This window comes from Aquarana catesbeiana, linkage group LG13 (genome assembly GCF_042186555.1).
Source record: "Aquarana catesbeiana isolate 2022-GZ linkage group LG13, ASM4218655v1, whole genome shotgun sequence".
Taxonomy (NCBI): domain Eukaryota; kingdom Metazoa; phylum Chordata; class Amphibia; order Anura; family Ranidae; genus Aquarana; species Aquarana catesbeiana.
In genome coordinates, this window is record NC_133336.1 from 107,544,360 (window position 1) to 107,568,341 (window position 23,982).

A 23,982-nucleotide genomic window follows, 5' to 3' on the forward strand; every position below is an offset into this window, starting at 1 on the left:
TAGACTAACGTGTAAATAATGTAGCTGCCTGCGGTAGTGATAGGATCAGGAAAACACCACCAACCTTCTACAGGTTAGCTGAACACTGTGCAGAGGTCGCACTACACTAACAAGTAAATAATGTAGCTGCCTGTGGTAGTGATAGGATCAGGAAAACACCACCAACCTTCTACAGGTAGATTTAGCTGAACACTGTGCAGAAGTCGCACTACACTAACTTGTAGCTTTAGCTGAACACTGTTCAGAGGACGCACTACACTAACTTGTAGCTTTAGCTGAACACTGTGCAGAGGTCACACTACACTAACGTGTAAATAATGTAGCTGCCTGCGGTAGTGATAGGATCAGGAAAACACCACCAACCTTCTACAGGTAGCTTTAGCTGAACACTGTGCAGAGGTTGCACTACACTAACTTGTAGCTTTAGCTGAACACTGTTCAGAGGACGCACTACACTAACTTGTAGCTTTGGCTGAACACTGTGCAGAGGTCGCACTACATTAACTTGTAGCTTTAGCTGAACACTGTGAGGAGGACGCACTACACTAACTTGTAGCTTTAGCTGAACACTGTGAGGAGGACGCACTACACTAACTTGTAGCTTTAGCTGAACACTGTGCACTACACTAACATGTAGCTTTAGCTGAACACTGTTCAGAGGACGCGCTACACTAACTTGTAGCTTTAGGTGAACACTGTGAGGAGGACGCACTACACTAACTTGTAGCTTTAGGTGAACACTGTGAGGAGGACGCACTACACTAACTTGTAGCTTTAGCTGAACACTGTTCAGAGGACGCACTACACTAACTTGTAGCTTTAGCTGAACACTGTGCAGAGGTCGCACTACACTAATGTGTAAATAATGTAACTGCCTGCGGTAGTGATAGGATCTGGAAAACACCACCAACCTTCTACAGGTAGCTTTAGCTGAACACTGTGCAGAGGTTGCACTACACTAACTTGTAGCTTTAGCTGAACACTGTTCAGAGGACGCACTACACTAACTTGTAGCTTTGGCTGAACACTGTGCAGAGGTCGCACTACATTAACTTGTAGCTTTAGCTGAACACTGTGAGTAGGACGCACTACACTAACTTGTAGCTTTAGCTGAACACTGTGAGGAGGACGCACTACACTAACTTGTAGCTTTAGCTGAACACTGTGCACTACACTAACATGTAGCTTTAGCTGAACACTGTTCAGAGGACGCACTACACTAACTTGTAGCTTTAGGTGAACACTGTGAGGAGGACGCACTACACTAATTTGTAGCTTTAGGTGAACACTGTGAGGAGGACGCACTACACTAACTTGTAGCTTTAGCTGAACACTGTTCAGAGGACGCACTGCACTAACTTGTAGCTTTAGCTGAACACTGTGCAGAGGTCGCACTACACTAACTTGTAGCTTTAGCTGAACACTGTTCAGAGGACGCACTACACTAACTTGTAGCTTTAGCTGAACACTGTGAGGAGGACGCACTACACTAACTTGTAGCTTTAGCTGAACACTGTGCAGAGGTCGCACTACACTAACTTGTAGCTTTAGCTGAACACTGTGAGGAGGACGCACTACACTAACTTGTAGCTTTAGCTGAACACTGTGAAGAGGACGCACTACACTAACTTGTAGCTTTAGCTGAACACTGTGAGGAGGACACACTACACTAACTTGTAGCTTTAGCTGAACACTGTGAGGAGGACGCACTACACTAACTTGTAGCTTTAGCTGAACACTGTGCACTACACTAATTTGTAGTTTTAGCTGAACACTGTTCAGAGGACGCACTACACTAACTTGTAGCTTTAGCTGAACACTGTGCAGAGGTTGCACTACACTAACTTGTAGCTTTAGCTGAACACTGTGAGGAGGACGCACTACACTAACTTGTAGCTTTAGCTGAACACTGTGCAGAGGTCTCACTACACTAACTTGTAGCTTTTGCTGAACACTGTGAGGAGGACGCACTACACTAACTGTAAATAGTCTAGCTGCCTGACTGTGGTACTAATAGGATCAGAAGAACACCAGCAATTTTCTTCAGGTAGCTGTAAATACTGTAACAGCACAAGCCTGCCTAACTTGTAGCTTTAGCTGAACACTGTGCACTACACTAACTTGTAGCTTTAGCTAAACACTGTTCAGAGGACGCACTACACTAACTTGTAGCTTTAGCAGAACACTGTGAGGAGGATGCACTACACTAACTTGTAACTTTAGCTGAACACTGTGCACTACACTAACTTGTAGCTTTAGCTGAACACTGTTCAGAGGACGCACTACACTAACTTGTAGCTTTAGCTGGACACTGTGCAGAGGTCGCACTACACTAACTTGTAGCTTTAGCTGAACACTGTGAGGAGAATGCACTACACTAACTTGTAGCTTTAGCTGAACACTGTTCAGAGGACCCAGTACACTAACTTGTAGCTTTAGCTGAACACTGTGCAGAGGTCGCACTACACTAACTTGTAGCTTTAGCTGAACACTATGAGGAGGACGCACTACACTAACTTGTAGCTTTAGCTGAACACTGTGAGGAGGACACACTACACTAACTTGTAGCTTTAGCTGAACACTGTGCAGAGGTCGCACTACACTAACTTATAGCTTTAGCTGAACACTGTGAGGAGGACGCACTACACTAACTTGTAGCTTTAGCTCAACACTGTGAGGAAGACGCACTACACTAACTTGTAGCTTTAGCTGAACACTGTGAAGAGGACGCACTACACTAACTTGTAGCTTTAGCTGAACTCTGTGCACTACACTAACTTGTAGCTTTAGCTGAACACTGTGCAGAGGTCGCACTACACTAACTTGTAGCTTTAGCTGAACACTGTGAGGAGGACGCACTACACTAACTTGTAGCTTTAGCTGAACACTGTGAAGAAGACGCACTACACTAACTTGTAGCTTTAGCTGAACACTGTGACGAGGACACACTACACTAACTTGTAGCTTTAGCTGAACACTGTGAAGAGGACGCACTACACTAACTTGTAGCTTTAGCTGAACACTGTGCACTACACTAACTTGTAGCTTTAGCTGAACACTGTTCAGAGGACGCACTACACTAACTTGTAGCTTTAGCTAAACAATGTGCAGAGGTTGCACTACACTAACTTGTAGCTTTAGCTGAACACTGTTCAGAGGACGCACTACACTAACTTGTAGCTTTAGCTGAACACTGTAAGGAGGACGCACTACACTAACTTGTAGCTTTAGCTGAACACTGTGCAGAGGTCGCACTACACTAACTTGTAGCTTTAGCTGAACATTGTGCAGAGGTCACACTAAACTAACTTGTAGCTTTAGCTGAACACTGTGAGGAGGACGCACTACACTAACTGTAAATAGTCTAGCTGCCTGACTGTGGTACTAATAGGATCAGAAGAACACCAACAATTTTCTTCAGGTAGCTGTAAATACTGTAACAACACAAGCCTGCCTGTCAGTAGGAAGATAATAACAGGAACGGATCTAGCTAAACTGAATACAGTGTATATATATATATATATATATATATATATATATATATATATATATATATATACACATACAACACCTGGGATGCATATATATATACACAATACACTGTAAGTGCAGCTAACTGACTGACTGTCCTGCCTAATCTATCTAACTTAAATCAAATGACACTGTCTCTCTGTCTCTCAACGCCGGAACACACTACACAGGGCCGCCGTGCAGGCGGCCTTATATAGTGTGGGGCGTGTACTAAAACCCCTGAGCCATAATTGGCCAAAGCCACAATGGCTTTGGCCAATTACAGCTCTCTCTACAGACGGTGCTGTGATTATAGTGCATGCATGGCCAATCATCAGCCAGCAATGCACTGCGATGCCGCAGTGAATTATGGGCCGTGATGCGCCACACGAATTTGGCGTGAACGGCCCATATCGTTCGCAATTCGGTGAACGGGCGAACAGACGATGTTCGAGTCGAACATGGGTTCGACTCAAACACGAAGCTCATCCCTATTCCTCGTAAATTGTACTATAAACCTTAAAAACCTTGAGTCTAGAAAGGGCATATTCTCTCACATTCCCACCAGATATGTAGGTATGTACCTAAAGCTGAGCCGCAGCGTCAGCAGGAAGCAGGGATGAACGGAAAAATCTTATGTAGTGTTGACAGATCCCTATACCATTGTGATAGACTCTTAAAGTTCTTTTCTTGAAAGTAGCAGGAAATAATGGACTTAAGTGTAAAATGGGATGAAGTCTGCCAGTTCGCCCTCGAAAACTCCTCTCCCAGATCCGCGGACCATGTCCTAGTGTATCTTGGCAAGTCATCAGGTGTGAGTGCATGAATTAAGCAGTAAAGGGAGGAAAGTAGATGTCTAGGCAATTCATAAAGGGAGCACAGCCGTTTAAATTCAGTATAAGGGTGATGGGTATGAGAGTAAAAAAATAGCTGTTTTGTGAAGGACGACAAGTGGAGTGTGGTAAGCAGGGACAATCGGGGTTCCCTGTTAAGGATGAATGAACATATTCGCTCTCAGCCATGTAAAGCGCATATTCTGGGGGGAAGGTGGGGTTATCAAATAGTGGAGTGGAGGGAGGGGTCCGAAGATGAAACCAAGCATAACCCCCTCTTGTACCATAATCTAAGGGCAGCTAGCGTCAACAGGGCGGGACGGGGATAAGCTGTGAAGGTCTCTATGGTAGCCCCAAAAAAGGGCTCGAAGGTCAACAGGGGACAGATCTTGTACAACCATGATAGAAGCCTTTGTGGATGGGCGAGGGAACCACTCAAGAGTGCGTGTGTTTTTTTTAAATTATTTCTGTGACATCCAAGAGAACACAAAATGTAAATGCTGACTCTAAAACAACCCAGTAATTTAGGGAATGCCATTTTAGATATAAATAAATGAAAGGAATTGATTAGGGTTGGATGGCGCTACCTTATCAGGGTACCTTGATTTATAATTTAATGAACCTCAAAAGAAACCAGGAACTATATAATAATAAATACACACCTTTATCCCTCATTAGGTAGTGGATCTAAATGTCCACCGTTACCTGAGTGGACTGTGCTAGCAGATCAGTCTCATACCTACATGCAGGTGTACACCATGTGATTAATCAACACAAATTAAATAGGTGACAATTAATAAAAAAATCAATAGTGACAGCCAAACAAAATAAAGTTAAATAAAACACCACGGTACGAACTTATATTGATCCCCAAATGTGTCCAAATGTGCTTATAAGCAAAAAGGTGAATTTGAATAGTCCCAACATTAGACATATAGTGCAGTGTTGCACATTAGATAATATAAACTGATGGAAAAGTAATGAAAATTAATGAACAACTTAGTGGAAAAAAATTTTTGATGAAAAGAATATATATATAGTGTAAAAAATATAATAAAGTCCAATGGCAGGAAGTGAAAACGTCTGTAATCGGTGACTTTCGTGAAAACAGCTGATCAAATCCAGTGATTTGCGGTGCTCCCCCTCAAAGATCCCCACTCACCAGCTCCCTGCACCCCTGCAGGGGTAGTAGGCATGTAATGGTAGGCACCAGTAAGATGTGTATGGGTCATCAAGGTCCACCGCTCCAGCTGTGAGGTCTCCTTCAGTGTATCCTACACTTGTTTCATCCTCCATATGGATCTTCAAAACCTCCAAATCATAGCGGAGCTCCCTGCCCCTGCAGGGGTATGAGCGTGTGATGTCTGCCTTTAATCGCTCCAATATGTACTGCAGTAAGGGGCAGTGAGTCCCCCTCCCCTCCTCAACGAGTGGTTCATCTGCACTGGGTTAAGTGGAAGGATACTGGTACCGGTGGGATCGGAGCGATTAAAGGCAGACATCACACGCTCATACCCCTGCAGGGGCAGGGAGCTCCGCTATGATTTGGAGGTTTTGAAGATCCATATGGAGGATGAAACAAGTGTAGGATACACTGAAGGAGACCTCACAGCTGGAGCGGTGGACCTTGATGACCCATACACATCTTACTGGTGCCTACCATTACATGCCTACTACCCCTGCAGGGGTGCAGGGAGCTGGTGAGTGGGGATCTTTGAGGGGAAGCACCGCAAGTCACTGGATTTGATCAGCTGTTTTCACGAAAGTCACCGATTACAGACGTTTTCACTTCCTGCCATTGGACTTTATTATATTTTTTACACTATATATATATTCTTTTCATCAAAAAATTTTTTCCACTAAGTTGTTCATTAATTTTCATTACTTTTCCATCAGTTTATATTATCTAATGTGCAACACTGCACTATATGTCTAATGTTGGGACTATTCAAATTCACCTTTTTGCTTATAAGCACATTTGGACACATTTGGGGATCAATATAAGTTCGTACCGTGGTGTTTTATTTAACTTTATTTTGTTTGGCTGTCACTATTGATTTTTTATCAATTGTCACCTATTTAATTTGTGTTGATTAATCACATGGTGTACACCTGCATGTAGGTATGAGACTGATCTGCTAGCACAGTCCACTCAGGTAACGGTGGACATTTAGATCCACTACCTAATGAGGGATAAAGGTGTGTATTTATTATTATATAGTTCCTGGTTTCTTTTGAGGTTCATTAAATTATAAATCAAGGTACCCTGATAAGGTAGCGCCATCCACCCCTAATCAATTCCTTTCATTATTTAACTCACTCCTTCGGGGGTAAGTGCAAGGGGGGGCTGCAAGCCTCTAGGTCCGTGAGCGCGGGAACCCCTCTCTGATTTTTAGATATAAATAAATGCACATTCTACTGAGAATTGTGCAAAACAGTATATTTATGTACTAAAAGATAACTAGAATAAATCTTTCCTAAAATGTTTATTTCAGTTTTACAGCTATAAAAAAGGAAATGTGCTGTTAAAACCACTTAAAGACCAGGCCTCTTTTTCAGACTAGGTGTTTACAAGTTAAAAACAAGTTCTTTTGCTAGAAAATTACTTAGAACCCCCAAATATTATACATTTTTTTTCTAACACCCTAGACAATAAAATGGCGGTCATTGCAATACTTTTTGTCACACCGTATTTGCGCAGCGATCTTACAAGTGCACTTTTTTTGGAAAATTTTTTTTGAATAAACAAAAAAGACAACAGTAAAGCCCAATTTTTTTTTAAATTGTGAAAGATAATGTTACGCCAACTAAATTGATGCCCAACATGTCACGCTTCAAAATTGCGCCCACTCGTGGAATGGCGTCAAACTTTTACCCTTAATCTCCATAGGCTAGGTTTAAAAAATTCCACAGGTTGCATGTTTTGAGTTACAGAGGAGGTCTAGGGCTAGAATTATTGCTCTTGCTCTAATGATTGCGGCGATACCTCACATGTGTGGTTTGACCACCTTTTTCATATGCGGGCGCTACTCACGTATGCGTTCAATTCTGCGCGCGAGCTCGTCGAGACGGGGCGCTTTAAAAAAAAAAATGTTTTCTTATTTATTTTACTTGATTTTATTTATTTTTTCACAGTTAAAAAAAAAAAAATGTGTCACTTTTATTCCTATTACAAGGAATGTAAACCTCCCTTGTAATAGAAAAAAGCATGACAGGTCCTCTTAAATATGAGATTTGGGGCGCCTCTTAAAGGGCATCATACAGGTACGTGATTCTGCCTTACATGCCCTTCTGCCGACGTATATCTGTGTGAGGTGGTCAGGAAGCGGTTAAAGGGGTTGTTAAGGTAGTGCTCACAATCACTGCCAGCCCCTTTGCTAGGATAACCTATAGTATATACTGTAGGCTGTTTTTTAAAATTCATCTTCTAAATACCTTATTTCTTCTCGATGATCAGCGGTCACATGACCGCCCATCTTCCTCTCTTCCTCCAATGTATGTACTACGGAGGGGCCGAGATCTCCCTCTAATGTCTGCTGGGCGGTCACGTGACATCCCTCTGTAGTACATAGATTGGAGGAAGACAGAGAAGGGTGGTCACGTGACCACTAATCAGCGAGAAGAAATAAGGTATTTAGAAGATGAAGTTTAAAAAACAGCTTACACTCTATACTACATGTTATCGTAAGAGAGGGGCTGGCAGTGATTGTGAGCAGCAATTTTTGCACTGCTCAGAACTGTGCTAGAAGGGAAGGGGAGGGATGGCTCACACGCAGAGCTGACAGGCAGGGAGGGGAGGGGGGAGAGGATGGGGGAGAGCAGACAGGAGACACAGCGAATGACAGAGGCATGCAAACTGACCATGGTGTCAGGTCTCAGAAGCCATGATAAACCCTGGTCCGTTTACAAAGGGGAGGGCAGAACCAGACAGGATCAGCCAGGTATTTCAGGTGATGGAAGGGGCCAAATTACACAGCACAAGCACTGTACAGTTATAGGAACAGCACTGATCACTGTATTAGTGTGACTGATTCAAGTGTCAAAAGTGTCAGTCAGTGTCCGGCGGTCAACTTTGTTGACCCAGACCGCCGTAGAGTCCCATTTCATTGGTTACTTATTAATCTGTGAGTACTATCTTAGTCTGTTTTTTTCGATACTTATGTGTCAATCATTAGACTAATGGCTACCCCATTATTTTATTTACTCTTAGTTATTACGCATCTGAACTCCTGATGATTGGTTATAAGCCAAGAAACGCGTTGAGTTAACAACTATGGATGCCCACATGTTTACAACTATTTGTACTGTAACTGTATTTTTTTGTATTTATTATGTCTATTGATTGATTCTACATTAATTCTTTTATGTTGAATGATGAATTAAATTGATATTTTTTATGAATACCCGATGTAAATCCTTTGTGATTACGCCCATCGTTCTTTAACATTATTATTGATTTCTGTATTATATATATTGCATTGGATACAGTCAAACCCTAGATGAGCCTGACCAATTAATTGTTATTTATACGCTGACGTGTCTCACGCAAAGTCACGCTTTTTGCTCTCTTTCTCTGTTTGTATACCAATTGGGATGGAGACACGCCAGCATTGTAACAATGGTATGAACAGGTCACACCCCCTTTTTTTTGATTATCCGATAAATAAATATTCCATAAATATATACGATTCATTGTAGGTGATAAAATGTTCACCTAAACCAATCAATATATGCTTACTGGGATTTTTTTTACCAAAAACATGTAGCAGAATACATATTGGCCTACATTTATGAATAAATTAGATTTTGCAGATTTTTCATTGGATATGTTTTATAGCAGAAAGTAAATAATATTGTTTTTTTTTCTAAATTATCGGTCTTTTTTTGTTTATAGTGCAAAAAATTTAAAAAAAGGTGGTGATCAAATGCCACGAAAAGAAAACTCTATTTGTAGGGAAAAAACTACATAAATTCTATATGGCTACAGCGTTGCATGACCACCATGAATTATCAGTTAAAGTTGCAAAAAATGACTTGGTCATGAAGGGGGGTAAATCATCCAGAGGTCAAGCGGTTAACCATACCAATTGGGCATGATTATGGAGTCTATTTTGTTTGTGTTTTGGGCCAAAATAAATTTACACCAAATTTACCATGGTCTCCATATAACAGGGCAGGCTCCTTAATCAGCTGAGGTATGGCCACTGTGAATCAACTAGAAACCCTCTTGGCTAGATCTGTCTCAAAGTGGGTTACTTTAAATTAAGTTACTCAAAAGAATTAGATTTTTATAGTAAACCAATCTGCAACACCTGGCTGTTTACTAAGCTAACACAGCAGAATTAAATGCATGCATGTGCCACAGGCCTCCAGCAGAAAACAGAGAAATTAACTATTTCTTTAAACAGATCAATGATTTGCTTCCACATCCGGATATGCAGCCTCAGCAGTGTCTTCTATCAGAACCTCACAGGCCCCAGAAATCCACTACATCTGCTGCTGATTTAGCAGCAGGAATTGCTCTAATAACATAGGTTTATGGCAAGCACAGGAAAAGACTGGATAAGAGATTTTCTAGTATGATGTGTAATGATAAATCCAACCATACCTCATTACTCTCTAAACTGTCAGTAGGGTACACATGCTCAGCAGAATAAAGATTTGCAAAGATTCACAAAAATGCTCCCAAAAAAAGAACATCTCAGCCGGCTTTGTAACATGATTAACTGCCTTCACATACCAGCTCAGCTTCCCCATAGCATGTATTAGATCGAGTATCTGCAACTTGCGGTTTCCAAATGAAGATTTTAGTGGAATTTAGTCAGCTTGTCCAATTCATATGCTTAAAACATTTACATCCCTGCTGTTTTTCCCCCCCACCCTGGCATCAACCTGTAATCATTATCTCAATGGGCAAGAGACAAATGTTTTTTATTTTGTTTTATTATTATTTTTTAATTTTTTTAAATTTTTTAAAACGGAGCATCAATTTATTCTATACATTGAATGTGTGCATAATAATGTAGTTTACGCTCTTAACCGCTTCAGCCCCGGAAGATTTTACCCCCTTCCTGACCAGAGCGTTTTTTCGGCACTGCGTCGCTTTAACTGACAATTGCGCGGTCGTGCAAAGTGGCTCTCAAACAAAATTGACGTCCTTTTTTTCCCACAAATAGAGCTTTCTTTTGGTGGTATTTGATCGCCTCTGCGATTTTTATTTTTTGCGCTATAAACAAAATAAGAGCGACAATTTTGAAAAAAAGCATTATTTTTTACATTTTGCTATAATAAATATCCCCCAAAAATATATAAAAAAATGTTTTTTTCCTCAGTTTAGGCCGATCGTATTCTTCTACATATTTTTGGTAAAAAAAAATTGCAATAAGCGTTTATTAATTGGTTTGCGCAAACGTTATAGCGTTTACTAAATAGGGGATAGTTTTATGGCATTTTTAATAATATTTTTTTTTTATTAGTAATGGCGGCGATCAGTGATTTTTATTGTGACTGCGACGTTATGGCGGACATGTCGGACATTTTTGACACATTTTTGGGACCATTGTCGTTTATACAGCGATCAGTGCGATTAAAAATGCATTGATTACTGTGTAAATGACACTGGCAGTGAAGGGGTTAACCACTAGGGGGCGGGGAGGGGTTAAGTATGTCCTAGGGGCGTGTTTCTAACTGTAGGGGGATGGGCTCTATGTGTGATGTCACTGATCTCTGCTCCAATGACAGGGAGCAGAGATCGAGTGACATTTGTCACTAGGCAGAACGGGGAGATGCTGTTTACAACGGCATCTCCCCGTTTGTCCTCTCCGTGAGGCGATCGCGGGTATCCCCGCGGCGATCGAGTCCGCGGGACCCGCGACCCGACTCACAGAACTCCCGGCCGGTGCGCGCTCGCGCAGCCGGCGGCACGCACGCAATGGCACGGCGGGGAATTCAAATGGACGTACAGGTACGCCCATTTGCCCAGCCGTGCTATTCTGCCGACGTACATCGGCGTGCGCCGGTCGGGAGCCGGTTAAGAGAGGCTAAATTTGAATGCAGGATTGAGATAGCAATGTGAATAGAGTTGCCACCTCATGCCTTTAAACCCGAACACATATGAATTATACAGGTTCTGAAGGCTAATTTAATGCAGATAAGGCAACAAGTGAGTTTAATTACCACTTTAATCAGCCTCAGAACCTGTGTAATTAATATGTGTTCGGGTTTAAAGGGATGAGGTGGCAACCCTAAGTGTGAAAGGTAAAGAAAATGTAAACCTAAGTTCAACTAACTAACTAACTGTACAGAATAGATACACAAAATATGTGTAAATGTTCACTGCCAGCAAATATGAGGCCCACGGGAGCTCATATTAAATAAAGAATAAGTTCACCTTTTAAAACATGACATGTTACACCCATGGTGTTTCCGCTCCTCTCCCCTCACTGACCCCCCCCCCCCCTTTCCCCAGTGGGGGATCCTCTCTTCAGATTTTGGTTGTGCGGGCTTTGTCCACACAGCTGCATCATTCATTCACATGAATCTGTGAATGAAAGAGCTACAAGTCCCATCTTCCACCTCAGCTGACGGACTTGTAGTTACAATGAACTGTGGGTGCACTGACCATTTACACTACCACTGGCAGTGTATGCAGGAGCCTGAAATTACACCCATGATCTGCTGATCACGGGTCCAATACTTTGCAAACTAGCCTGTTGATGATGTGCAGGTGAAGTTGGCTGAAACAGCTTACCCGGGAAACACTGGAGATAATAGTCAGCATTAGGTCTCATTCACACAGGGTGTATTATGCCATATGCCCATGGAGGGCCATGTATATCCACATGGAAATGCACAGGTATCCTGTGCACCCCCATGCAGGCAGTCCAATTGATGTCTATTGGGACACAGTTACTGTGTCCCAATATGGTGCCGCAAACGCAGACAGTGAGAGTTTGCGGACACACACTCACAACCACATGGATGTCATTTTGGGGCACAGAGGCTGTGTCCATGCAGCTGCTGTGTTGCAACAGACATGAATAGGGCTGTCTGCATGCAGATGCATTGAATACCTCTGCGTAGTCCTGGTGCCACTGCTAGGCGAACTAGGTAGCCGCCTAGGGCGTAGCCACGGCCGCTGGTTTCCCTACTCCCCCCTGCAGGGGACGTAGATAAGGGGGTGGTTAAGGGGGGATCTGAACCCCCTTCAAGAGCACCCTGCCCAGTCTGAGTGGTCCCCAGACTGCCCCCTCCCCCGTTCTTGCCCTACTCCTTCTCTGAAAGTTGGGGCCTGAGGGTGGGGCAAACACATGATTGGTTGCTAGGACATCAGCAAGGACATAACTTCAGAGAATGTTGTGATATTTATGGCTATCATCCGTAATGTATATTTGTATGAAAAGAGCAAAGCAAAAATGGATATTGGACTGTACAGGCCAGACGAGGAGCTTAATGTTTTATAAAAGTATAACTTATTTAATATTAGTTAAAAGGATCATACAACATGTACATCTCTGAATTCATAAAACAAAACCATGCATAAACAGTTCTTGTGGAATACACTGTATGTGATCATACGCTGAGAATTGAGTACTAGTATATTAAATCTTCATATGCCAAAGTGTTTCGCCGTTTGCTTCGTCAGGGCTCCTGAGACATATCTGGCACTCATCTAGAGAGAGAGAGAGACAACATAATTTATAATATATTCCAGTCCTGTTTCTGTCATACGAGACCCACCTTAGCATAGAACCATATCAGCACCATATAACTCCCTGGACGGGCGCTGGAGCATCAAGGGTACCTCCCTGGGTCTCTCTCTAGATGAGTGCTAGATATGTCTCATGAGCCCTGATGAAGGAAATGGCAAAACGCGTTGGCATATGAAGATTTATTATACTAGTACTCAATTCTCTGTGTATGATCACATACAGTCTATTCCACAAGCACTGTTTATGCGTGGTTTTGTTTTTATGAATTCAGAGACGGACATGTATGATCCTTTTAACTAATATTAAATAAATTGTACTATTACAAAACATTAAGCTCCTTGTCTGGCCTGTACAGTCCGATATCTATTTTTGCTTTGCTCTTTTCATACAAAAGGACGGAACTTCCTCTATCAGACCTACCAGGCCAGGGAGTGACATCACTGCAAGCAGGAAACTGGGACATAGGGCTGGCTCTGCACAGATTTTCCAGGCTGACCAATGGCACTGAGGGACTCAAGTAAGTTGAATATCCTGCTGCTGGTACCCCCCTCATGATGATAATGTAGCGCTACCCCCTCTGGTGAATGAAATATCTCCCACCTTGCACAGCCAGGTATAGAAAAATAAGACCCTTCAATTAGGGAACTTATATACCCCCAGTATAGTGGGACTTTATAGGCGAACCATACGATTAAACTTAGATAAAAAGTATATTTTATTTATTTGAAACGAGCATAAAAACAAGATACATTGGATATAAATCTTAGCAGTGTTTACTTATACAATAGAGTTTGCTTTCATATAACAATTTTGTATACTTCCATCAATGATAGGATATTTTCTCTAAAGGCCTGACATGTTTCAGGACGATGTCCCTTCTTCAGAGGCGTATTGCAGAGAGAAAAATCGTATAGGTAGGAGATACATTCTGAAACAACAAATGAAAATAATTTGCAATCTGTACAGACAGAGATTTTGTAGCCCAGCATACCACTGTGTCCACCATACATACCAGTGAGAAGTTGTTCAAAAATGAAAGATATATGCACAGGTATGCACAGACATAAAGTTTTGGATGGAGCAACAAATTGTATCTTTTAAATAAAAAACACTGGCTGTCGGCTGACCAACCAGTGTGAGATAATGGTTATCCCTCGGCTTCAGGAGTGACCTCGCAAAGGCCCCCAAGTAGAAGGACAGCCCGGGAGGGTCCCAGATTAACCCTTGAAAAGAAAAGAAAAAATATAAAGAGCCCTTAAATAATTTGCTCAAAACTCATTGATTTGTACAGATATTACATTCCCCCCCAAGGGGGTTTCCCCTTCATTTACTCTTGAACAGAGAGCAATGTATGTATGTAAAACAAGTATCATATATAGTGCAGGATAATATTGTCTTTAAAGAAAAATGTTCAGAAAAGGACTTTTAGACAAATCCCCCAAGTTTGAAAAATTGACAATGCTGCCAGCTGATACCAAAAGAAGAAAATTAAAGCAAGAAGACAGGGAGCCTCTCTGCCTGTGCACAGGAATGGAACAGTTGTTAAACAGCTGAACCGTTTAGTCAAATAAGTATGAAAAAAGGGATCATAAGGGAGTTTGCTTATTTTGTCTCATATAGAGAGACCAAATAGAGTATATCTTACAGAGAGATATGTTACCCATAGAGCTAGGGTAAAGGATTTTAAAGTTACTTACTTTTTAGGAGCAAAGACATTGCATAAGCAGCTGAAGCACAGACGCTTTGTAGCCTGTATGATAGAATACCGCACTGAGCAGGACGCCCAGACAAGGCTTAAATAGCCGCCGGAGCCTGCGCAGTGAAGTTCGTGTCAGGAGTGTCAGCAGACGAAGAAAAATCACTCTGCAGTGGCGCGCATGTGTCAGACGGAATGATACATCCAAGGGAGGGCGGACGCCGGGGATCCTGAATAGGAAACACCCGGAGTCACGCCGTCACCGAGAAAAGCGTCATCACGCATGAGGCAGAGCACAGCCCCGTATTGGCTGATGGCTTCTAATTGCATAGGATCAAGCCAGTGCGATAGAAAGAAAGAAATGAATATATTATTATTATAGCTGGTGGGGGGACGGTCACATATATAAGAGGGAAGAGAGGAGAAGGGGAGAGGAAAGGAATAAATGAGCAAGGGGAGAAAAGTGGAAAAAGGAGAACAAGAAGAAAAGAGAGGAAAGAGCAATTAAAGAAATATAGCGACCGTGTGGGGAAAAAAAAAAAATAAAAAAAATAAATAAATAAATTTTTTTGCATAAAAAAATGCAAAAAAAAAAAAAAAACTTGTTTTGAAAAATATTAGAAAAATAAATAGAGAGGAATAGGATGAAAAATCATCCACAAGGTTTCGCTTGTTTCCTGTTTGAAAAAACAGAAAGAGGGAGGGACCACGGGCGTCCAAAGGATGGGACCCCAGGGGAGGATCTGCACGGCGCCCACCCAGAGCCGAAGTGCTGGGGGAGCGTCATGCAGGTCCACCCCACCGACGCACGAGTACACCGTCATGACAGGCCCGTGACCGGACCAGTCTGCAGCGTAAAAAAGGTGCCACGCCGTCATCAAAGGTGGTTCGACGTGGCCCATGTGCACCGGGCGAGGGCAGATCCAAAGCCGAGTGACCAAAAAATTGCTAAAAACTTAGTGCAGAGACTCCCTGCCGGTAAGCAGAAAGCCTCTTTGAAATTATTTCCAAATGGTCGTCAAAAAATGCATCAATCTGGTACATAAAGCATGATGGACATAGCTGGATAGGCAAAGAAATAGATAAACTTATATGGCAGTTGATGTAGTACATATGTATGATATATTTTTATTTTATACATAAAATCAAATGACAGAAGTTATGAGAGCTATATACATGTTGGATAACATATACATGCTAAACATTTTTTATCGGTCATTGTAAATGTACAGTTGTATTGGAGCTATGTTCTATGAATACAAGTGATATTATCAAAAGATATCCACAAGGAGTTCATCATCAAGGACCTGATTAACTAATCATTATCCTTAGGTGACTTAGAGATACCCGACAGAGCGCACACTCTCAACATATTGCCAGGTATAAGGTATTAGACTTTCATTCTTTTTCGCACCCCCCTGAGACAAAGCCCTCCAGAAAGGGACGAAAGCTCATCTGGGTATTCAGACCTGGAAATTGTGTTGCATTAAGGCTTGCGATCCAACGGACCTCCCTCTGGAGCAAGACCTTGTTCCAATCACCACCCCTCGTGTTCGGATGGACACGGTCAAGGATGGTGAAATGGACACGGGGAAACTTTCCCATATGGTGGTCTCGCACGTGTCGCCCCAGAGGAAGGTCCGGGTCCGCCTGCCTCATGCTGGTGATATGTCGTGCTGCCCTTTTGTGAAACTCTAATTTGGTTTTGCCAACGTAGAAGCATCTGCATTGGCAAGTTAGTAGGTAAACAACTCCAGGGGTCTTGCAGTTCGAGAAATGTCTCGGCCTGTACATTCTTCCATTGGGTAGTTTGAATTTGTTTTGTGTGTTCATATAGCGACAACATGAGCATCCACCACATGTGAAAGTTCCTGGTCGTTTGCATATGTCTGAGCGAAAAGTGCCTGTATATTCACTTTTTACAAGGCAATCCCCCAGTGAGCGGGCCTTCCTAAATGTAATGGTAGGTGTGGCAGATATATGTGGTTTCAAATTGGGGTCTATTTGTAATAGATGCCAATGTTTATGCAGGATACTTTTAAGGATCCCATGCTGTCTGTTAAAGGTGGTGATTACTCTAATAGCTGGTTGGGAGGTAGGAGTGTTTTTTTTGGAGAACAAGATGTTGTGCCTTAGTTGTCCTCGGGCTCTTTTAAAAGCTTTTTTTAAACATGTGGGCGAGTATCCTCGTTCAAGGAGTCTCTCTCTTAATTTATTAGCTTCCTTCACAAAGTCAGCTTCTTTTGAGCAGTTACGTCTGAGTCTTAAATATTGCCCGTAGGGTATTGATGCAACTAATGATTTGGGATGTGAGCTTGATGCAAGTAGAATCGTATTTCCAGCGGTCTCTTTCCGATAGAGACCACTGGAAAGAGACCCATCTGTGGATTTGGTTATGCTAAGATCTAGGAAGTTGATTGAGGTATCACTACATGTCATCGTGAAAAACAAGTTAGAATCATTAGAGTTCATAATTTGTATGAACGAGTGTAGGGCCTCAGTGGTGCCATTCCATATCATGAATATATCGTCTACATACCTGAACAATGCTGCGACATGGGTGGTATATAGCGAAAGGTTGTCATCTGACAGAAGCGACCGCTCCCACTCCCCCAGGTACAGGTTGGCATACGATGGGGCACAGCAAGTCCCCATCGCAACCCCCTGCACCTGGAGGTAGTGGGAGCCGTCAAATGTGAAAAAATTGTGTGTTAAAATGAAATCAAGGGATTCCAAAAGAAAAAGGTTGAGTTTGCGATCATCTTTGTGGGATTGTGACAAAATGTGTCTAATAGCTAGAAGTCCTGCGTTATGCGGAATAGAGCTGTATAGTGCCTCGACATCGATGGCTACTAGGAGCGAGTGTGGTAGTATATGTAGTTCTTCTAGATTTTGCAACAAATGGATAGTGTCCTTAATATATGAGAACAGACCTGCAACGTGGGGTCTGAGGTGGCTGTCTACAAATTTGCTAAGGTTTTCAGTTAGGGACCCATTTCCGGAGATAATGGGGCGTCCGGGAGGGGTTTCTTTGTTTTTATGTATTTTGGGAAGACAGTATAACGTGGGAGTACGTGGGTATGGGGTTCTTATGTATTCCCAGATGTCTTTGTCGATGGCTCCACTGCAGAATGCATTATCAACTAAATCATAGAAGGCAGCATGAAATTTGTCTACAATACCTTTGGAAATGGGTTTATACCAAGATAAGTTAGTTACAACCTTTAGGCACATATCTTTATACTGTTCGTTGGACATGATGACAATATTGCCACCTTTGTCTGATGGCTTGATCGTGAGAGAGTGCTCCTTTTTTAGAGATTCTAAGGCTAGTAGTTCATCATTGGAGAGGTTGCCTCGAGAGGCTTGTGATTTTCTACTTTTCAATTTTTTAACTTCTGATGTGGTGGATGCTATGAATGCAGCCAGATTAGGGTTGGTTGTGAATGATGGGAATTTGTCTGATTTTTTCTTAAATTTTCCCTGTTTGTCTGGGCAAGATGGAACTTCCTTTTGGATATGTTCTTCCAAAATGTTTTCAATATCGATTGTATCGATGAGGTCACTGGGGTCCTGTTCCTCAAGGAGGGATAGGAGATCCTCAAATGCCTCATCTGTTTTTTTGGTTTCTAATTGTGAAATATCTTTATCTTTTTCTTTGGAAAAGGTGCTTTTATAGTACAACTTTCGTGCAAAAAGGTGTAGATCCTTGATAACTTCAAAGGGGTCTAAGTCTGCATCAGGGCAGAAACTGAGACCTTTCTGTAGTAGGTCACTCTCAGCTTGTGTAAGTGAGTGATTGGAGAGGTTAACAATATTTAGAGTGTTGAGTGGCAGAGAAGATGATGGCTTAATAGATTCGGAGATAGAGTCTCCGTTTAGTGAACTAAAAAATCTTGATCAGAGCGAAGAAGTGTAGTAGTGATTGATGATAGAGAAGTGTCACCCATAGATGTGGATACAATAGAGCCTGCACCAATAGGTCCTGTTGAAGAAAGCTGGTTTGCACCCCGTGAGTTACCTTTACCAGGAGGAAAAAGATTGGTAGTAGAGGCGCTGGCCGTGTCTGTCATTCTTTTCTTAGTGTACGCCGAGTCGTCTCCAGATGGTGGTCTTTTATTTTTTCGTGGTTTGCGATTCCTTTGTCTATTATGAGAAGAAGATGAAACAGAAGGACTTAAGGAAGAGTTAGATTTAGAATCTCTGGGAGTTGTATTGGTGTTGCCCCTGTACGGGCGTGCAGTTGAAAAGAATTGATGCCATTTGTAGGCAGTGCCTTCCTGGAAGGCTCTTTTATCTCTCCACAGTTTTTTATCTCTAATTTTCAACTTTTCTTGCGATTTAAGATTCAGACGGATTTTAATTTTTTCTTCATGTTCTTTAAAGATAGGCGTATCTTTAAATGGGAGTAATTTAACATAAATTGTATCAATAATTTTATCCAAATTGGAAATTCTCTTTTTATATTCTTCGCTTAATAATGTCATCATGGCTTGAGTACAAGGTGTAAGTTGTTTTCCCACTTGCTTTTAAAGCTGGGGTCGACATCTTTCAACATTGGGAAGATTTGAATACGTAATCCTAGGGGGTTAATTCCCTCCTGGATATATTTATCAAAAGTGTCTGCATGCCAGAAGCATGCTACTTTTTTGTCAACAATTTTGCCAAGTTGGAAGAACAAAGAAGAGATTTCCGATTGAGAAGATGTTTTCTGATTATGATCTTTGGAGAGGCCTGCCATTAAATTATCCCACTCTTTGCCTTGAAACATTCTGAAATAGTTTTTTTGAAACAATATATTTGCAATCAAATGTTATTTAACAGAAAATCTTCAAATTTCACCTAGCAAGCATTCCTGCTTGCAGAGTAAAATATCAAACCTATATGCGCATTCTATAGAAAGAATCTGAATATTTGGAAAAAGGCTGTATACAAAAAGCAAAATGAGTGTTGTTCATTAGAAGAAGTGGTTCATAAGGGGAAAAAGGGGGGGGGAGTGGGTATTTGCTACCCTGTTAAATTAGTATACAGTGAGATGAACCACTGAAGGCCCAAAAAATGTTGCCTTCAAACGGTTGCCAACATCCTGGATTAGTATAGAAAAATACGACCCTATCAATTAGGGAACTTATATACCCCCACTATAGTGGGACTTTATAGGCGAACCATACGATTAAACTTAGATAAAAAGTATATTTTATTTATTTGAAACGAGCATAAAAACAAGATACATTGGATATAAATCTTAGCAGTGTTTACTTATACAATAGAGTTTGCTTTCATATAACAATTTTGTATACTTCCATCAATGATAGGATATTTTCTCTAAAGGCCTGACATGTTTCAGGACGATGTCCCTTCTTCAGAGGCGTATTGCAGAGAGAAAAATCGTATAGGTAGGAGATACATTCTGAAACAACAAATGAAAATAATTTGCAATCTGTACAGACAGAGATTTTGTAGCCCAGAGATTCTGAATCTAACTCTTCCTTAAGTTCTTCTGTTTCATCTTCTTCTCATAATAGACAAAGGAATCGCAAACCACGAAAAAATAAAAGACCATCATCTGGAGACGACTCGGCGTACACTAAGAAAAGAATGACAGACACGGCCAGCGCCTCTACTACCAATCTTTTTCCTCCTGGTAAAGGTAACTCACGGGGTGTAAACCAGCTTTCTTCAACAGGACCTATTGGTGCAGGCTCTATTGTATCCACATCTATGGGTGACACTTCTCTATCATCAATCACTACTACACTTCTTCGCTCTGATCAAGATTTTTTAGTTCACTAAACGGAGACTCTATCTCCGAATCTATTAAGCCATCATATTCTCTGCCACTCAACACTCTAAATATTGTTAACCTCTCCAATCACTCACTTACACAAGCTGAGAGTGACCTACTACAGAAAGGTCTCAGTTTCTGCCCTGATGCAGACTTAGACCCCTTTGAAGTTATCAAGGATCTACACCTTTTTGCACGAAAGTTGTACTATAAAAGCACTTTTTCCAAAGAAAAAGATAAAGATATTTCACAATTAGAAACCAAAAAAACAGATGAGGCATTTGAGGATCTCCTATCCCTCCTTGAGGAACAGGACCCCAGTGACCTCATCGATACAATCGATATTGAAAACCTTTTGGAAGAACATATCCAAAAGGAAGTTCCATCTTGCCCAGATAAACAGGGAAAATTTAAGAAAAAATCAAGACAAATTCCCATCATTCACAACCAACCCTAATCTGGCTGCATTCATAGCATCCACCACATCAGAAGTTAAAAAATTGAAAAGTAGAAAATCACAAGCCTCTCGAGGCAACCTCTCCAATGATGAACTACTAGCCTTAGAATCTCTAAAAAAGGAGCACTCTCTCACGATCAAGCCATCAGACAAAGGTGGCAATATTGTCATCATGTCCAACGAACAGTATAAAGATATGTGCCTAAAGGTTGTAACTAACTTATCTTGGTATAAACCCATTTCCAAAGGTATTGTAGACAAATTTCATGCTGCCTTCTATGATTTAGTTGATAATGCATTCTGCAGTGGAGCCATCGACAAAGACATCTGGGAATACATAAGAACCCCATACCCACGTACTCCCACGTTATACTGTCTTCCCAAAATACATAAAAACAAAGAAACCCCTCCCGGACGCCCCATTATCTACAGAAATGGGTCCCTAACTGAAAACCTTAGCAAATTTGTAGACAGCCACCTCAGACCCTACGTTGCAGGTCTGTTCTCATATATTAAGGACACTATCCATTTGTTGCAAAATCTAGAAGAACTACATATACTACCACACTCGCTCCTAGTAGCCATCGATGTCGAGGCACTATACAGCTCTATTCCGCATAACGCAGGACTTCTAGCTATTAGACACATTTTGTCACAATCCCACAAAGATGATAGCAAACTCAACCTTTTTCTTTTGGAATCCCTTGATTTCATTTTAACACACAATTTTTTCACATTTGACGGCTCCCACTACCTCCAGGTGCAGGGGGTTGCGATGGGGACTTGCTGTGCCCCATCGTATGCCAACCTGTACCTGGGGGAGTGGGAGCGGTTGCTTCTGTCAGATGACAACCTTTCGCTATATACCACCCATGTCGCAGCATGGTTCAGGTATATAGACGATATATTCATGATATGGAATGGCACCACTGAGGCCCTACACTCGTTCATACAAATTATGAACTCTAATGATTCTAACTTGTTTTTCACGATGACATGTAGTGATACCTCAATCAACTTCCTAGATCTTAGCATAACCAAATCCACAGATGGGTCTCTTTCCAGCGGTCTCTATCAGAAAGAGACCGCTGGAAATACGATTCTACATGCATCAAGCTCACATCCCAAATCATTAGTTGCATCAATACCCTACGGGCAATATTTAAGACTCAGACGTAACTGCTCAAAAGAAGCTGACTTTGTGAAGGAAGCTAATAAATTAAGAGAGAGACTCCTTGAACGAGGATACTCGCCCACATGTTTAAAAAAAGCTTTTAAAAGAGCCCGAGGACAACTAAGGCACAACATCTTGTTCTCCAAAAAAAACACTCCTACCTCCCAACCAGCTATTAGAGTAATCACCACCTTTAACAGACAGCATGGGATCCTTAAAAGTATCCTACATAAACATTGGCATCTATTACAAATAGACCCCAATTTGAAACCACATATATCTGCCACACCTACCATTACATTTAGGAAGGCCCGCTCACTGGGGGATTGCCTTGTAAAAAGTGAATATACAGGCACTTTTCGCTCAGACATATGCAAACGACCAGGAACTTTCACATGTGGTGGATGCTCATGTTGTCGCTATATGAACACACAAAACAAATTCAAACTACCCAATGGAAGAATGTACAGGCCGAGACATTTCTCGAACTGCAAGACCCCTGGAGTTGTTTACCTACTAACTTGCCAATGTAGATGCTTCTACGTTGGCAAAACCAAATTAGAGTTTCACAAAAGGGCAGCACGACATATCACTAGCATGAGGCAGGCAGACCCGGACCTTCCTCTGGGGCGACACGTGCGAGACCACCATATGGGAAAGTTTCCCCGCATCCATTTCACCATCCTTGACCGTGTCCATCCGAACACGAGGGGTGGTGATTGGAACAAGGTCTTGCTCCAGAGAGAGGTCCGTTGGATCGCAAGCCTTAATGCAACACAATTTCCAGGTCTGAATACCCAGATGAGCTTTCGTCCCTTTCTGGAGGGCTTTGTCTCAGGGGGGTGTGAAAAAGAATGAAAGTCTAATACCTTATACCTGGCAATATGTCGAGAGTGTGCGCTCTGTGGGGTATCTCTAAGTCACCTAAGGATAATGATTAGTTAATCAGGTCCTTGATGATGAACTCCTTGTGGATATCTTTTGATAATATCACTTGTATTTATAGAACATAGCTCGATTCCAACTGTACATTTAAAATGACCGATAAAAAATGTTTAGCATGTATATGTTATTCAACATGTATATAGCTCTCATAACTTCTGTCATTTGATTTGATGTATAAAATAAAAATATATCATACATATGTACTACATCAACTGCCATATAAGTTTATCTATTTCTTTGCCTATCCAGCTATGTCCATCATGCTTTATGTACCAGATTGATGCATTTTTTGACGACCTTTTGGAAATAATTCCAAAGAGGCTTTCTGCTTAGCGGCAGGGAGTCTCTGCACTAAGTTTTTAGCAATTTTTTGGTCACTCGGCTTTGGATCTGCCCTCGCCCGGCGCACGTGAGCCACGTCGAACCATCTTTGATGACGGCGTGGCACCTTTTTTACGCTGCAGACTGGTCCGGTCACAGGCCTGTCATGACGGTGTACTCGTGCGTCGGTGGGGTGGACCTGCATGACGCTCCCCCAGCACTTCGGCTCTGGGTGGGCACCGTGCAGATCCTCCCCTGGGGTCCCATCCTTTGGACGCCCGTGGTCCCTCCCTCTTTCTGTTTTTTCAAACAGGAAACAAGCGAAACTTTGTGGATGATTTTTCATCCTATTCCTCTCTATTTATTTTTCTAATATTTTTCAAAACAAGTTTTTTTTTTTTTTTTTTTGCATTTTTTTATGCAAAAAAATGTATTTTTTTTTTAATTTTTTTATTTTTTTTTCCCCACACGGTCGCTATATTTCTTTAATTGCTCTTTCCTCTCTTTTCTTCTTGTTCTCCTTTTTCCACTTTTCTCTCCTTGCTCATTT

At 41.7% G+C, this 23,982-nt stretch overlaps 1 long non-coding RNA gene across 1 annotated transcript; it reads right to left on the bottom strand.

Annotated features, from left to right (window-relative positions):
• Positions 1 to 13,318: 13,318 nt before the first annotated feature.
• On the bottom strand, positions 13,319 to 14,933 carry LOC141117761 (uncharacterized). Its single transcript, XR_012237208.1, has 3 exons — positions 14,752 to 14,933; positions 14,067 to 14,277; positions 13,319 to 13,982 (listed from the first exon to the last, which is right to left on the bottom strand). It is a non-coding gene; the product is annotated as an uncharacterized lncRNA (long non-coding RNA).
• Positions 14,934 to 23,982: the final 9,049 nt, after the last annotated feature.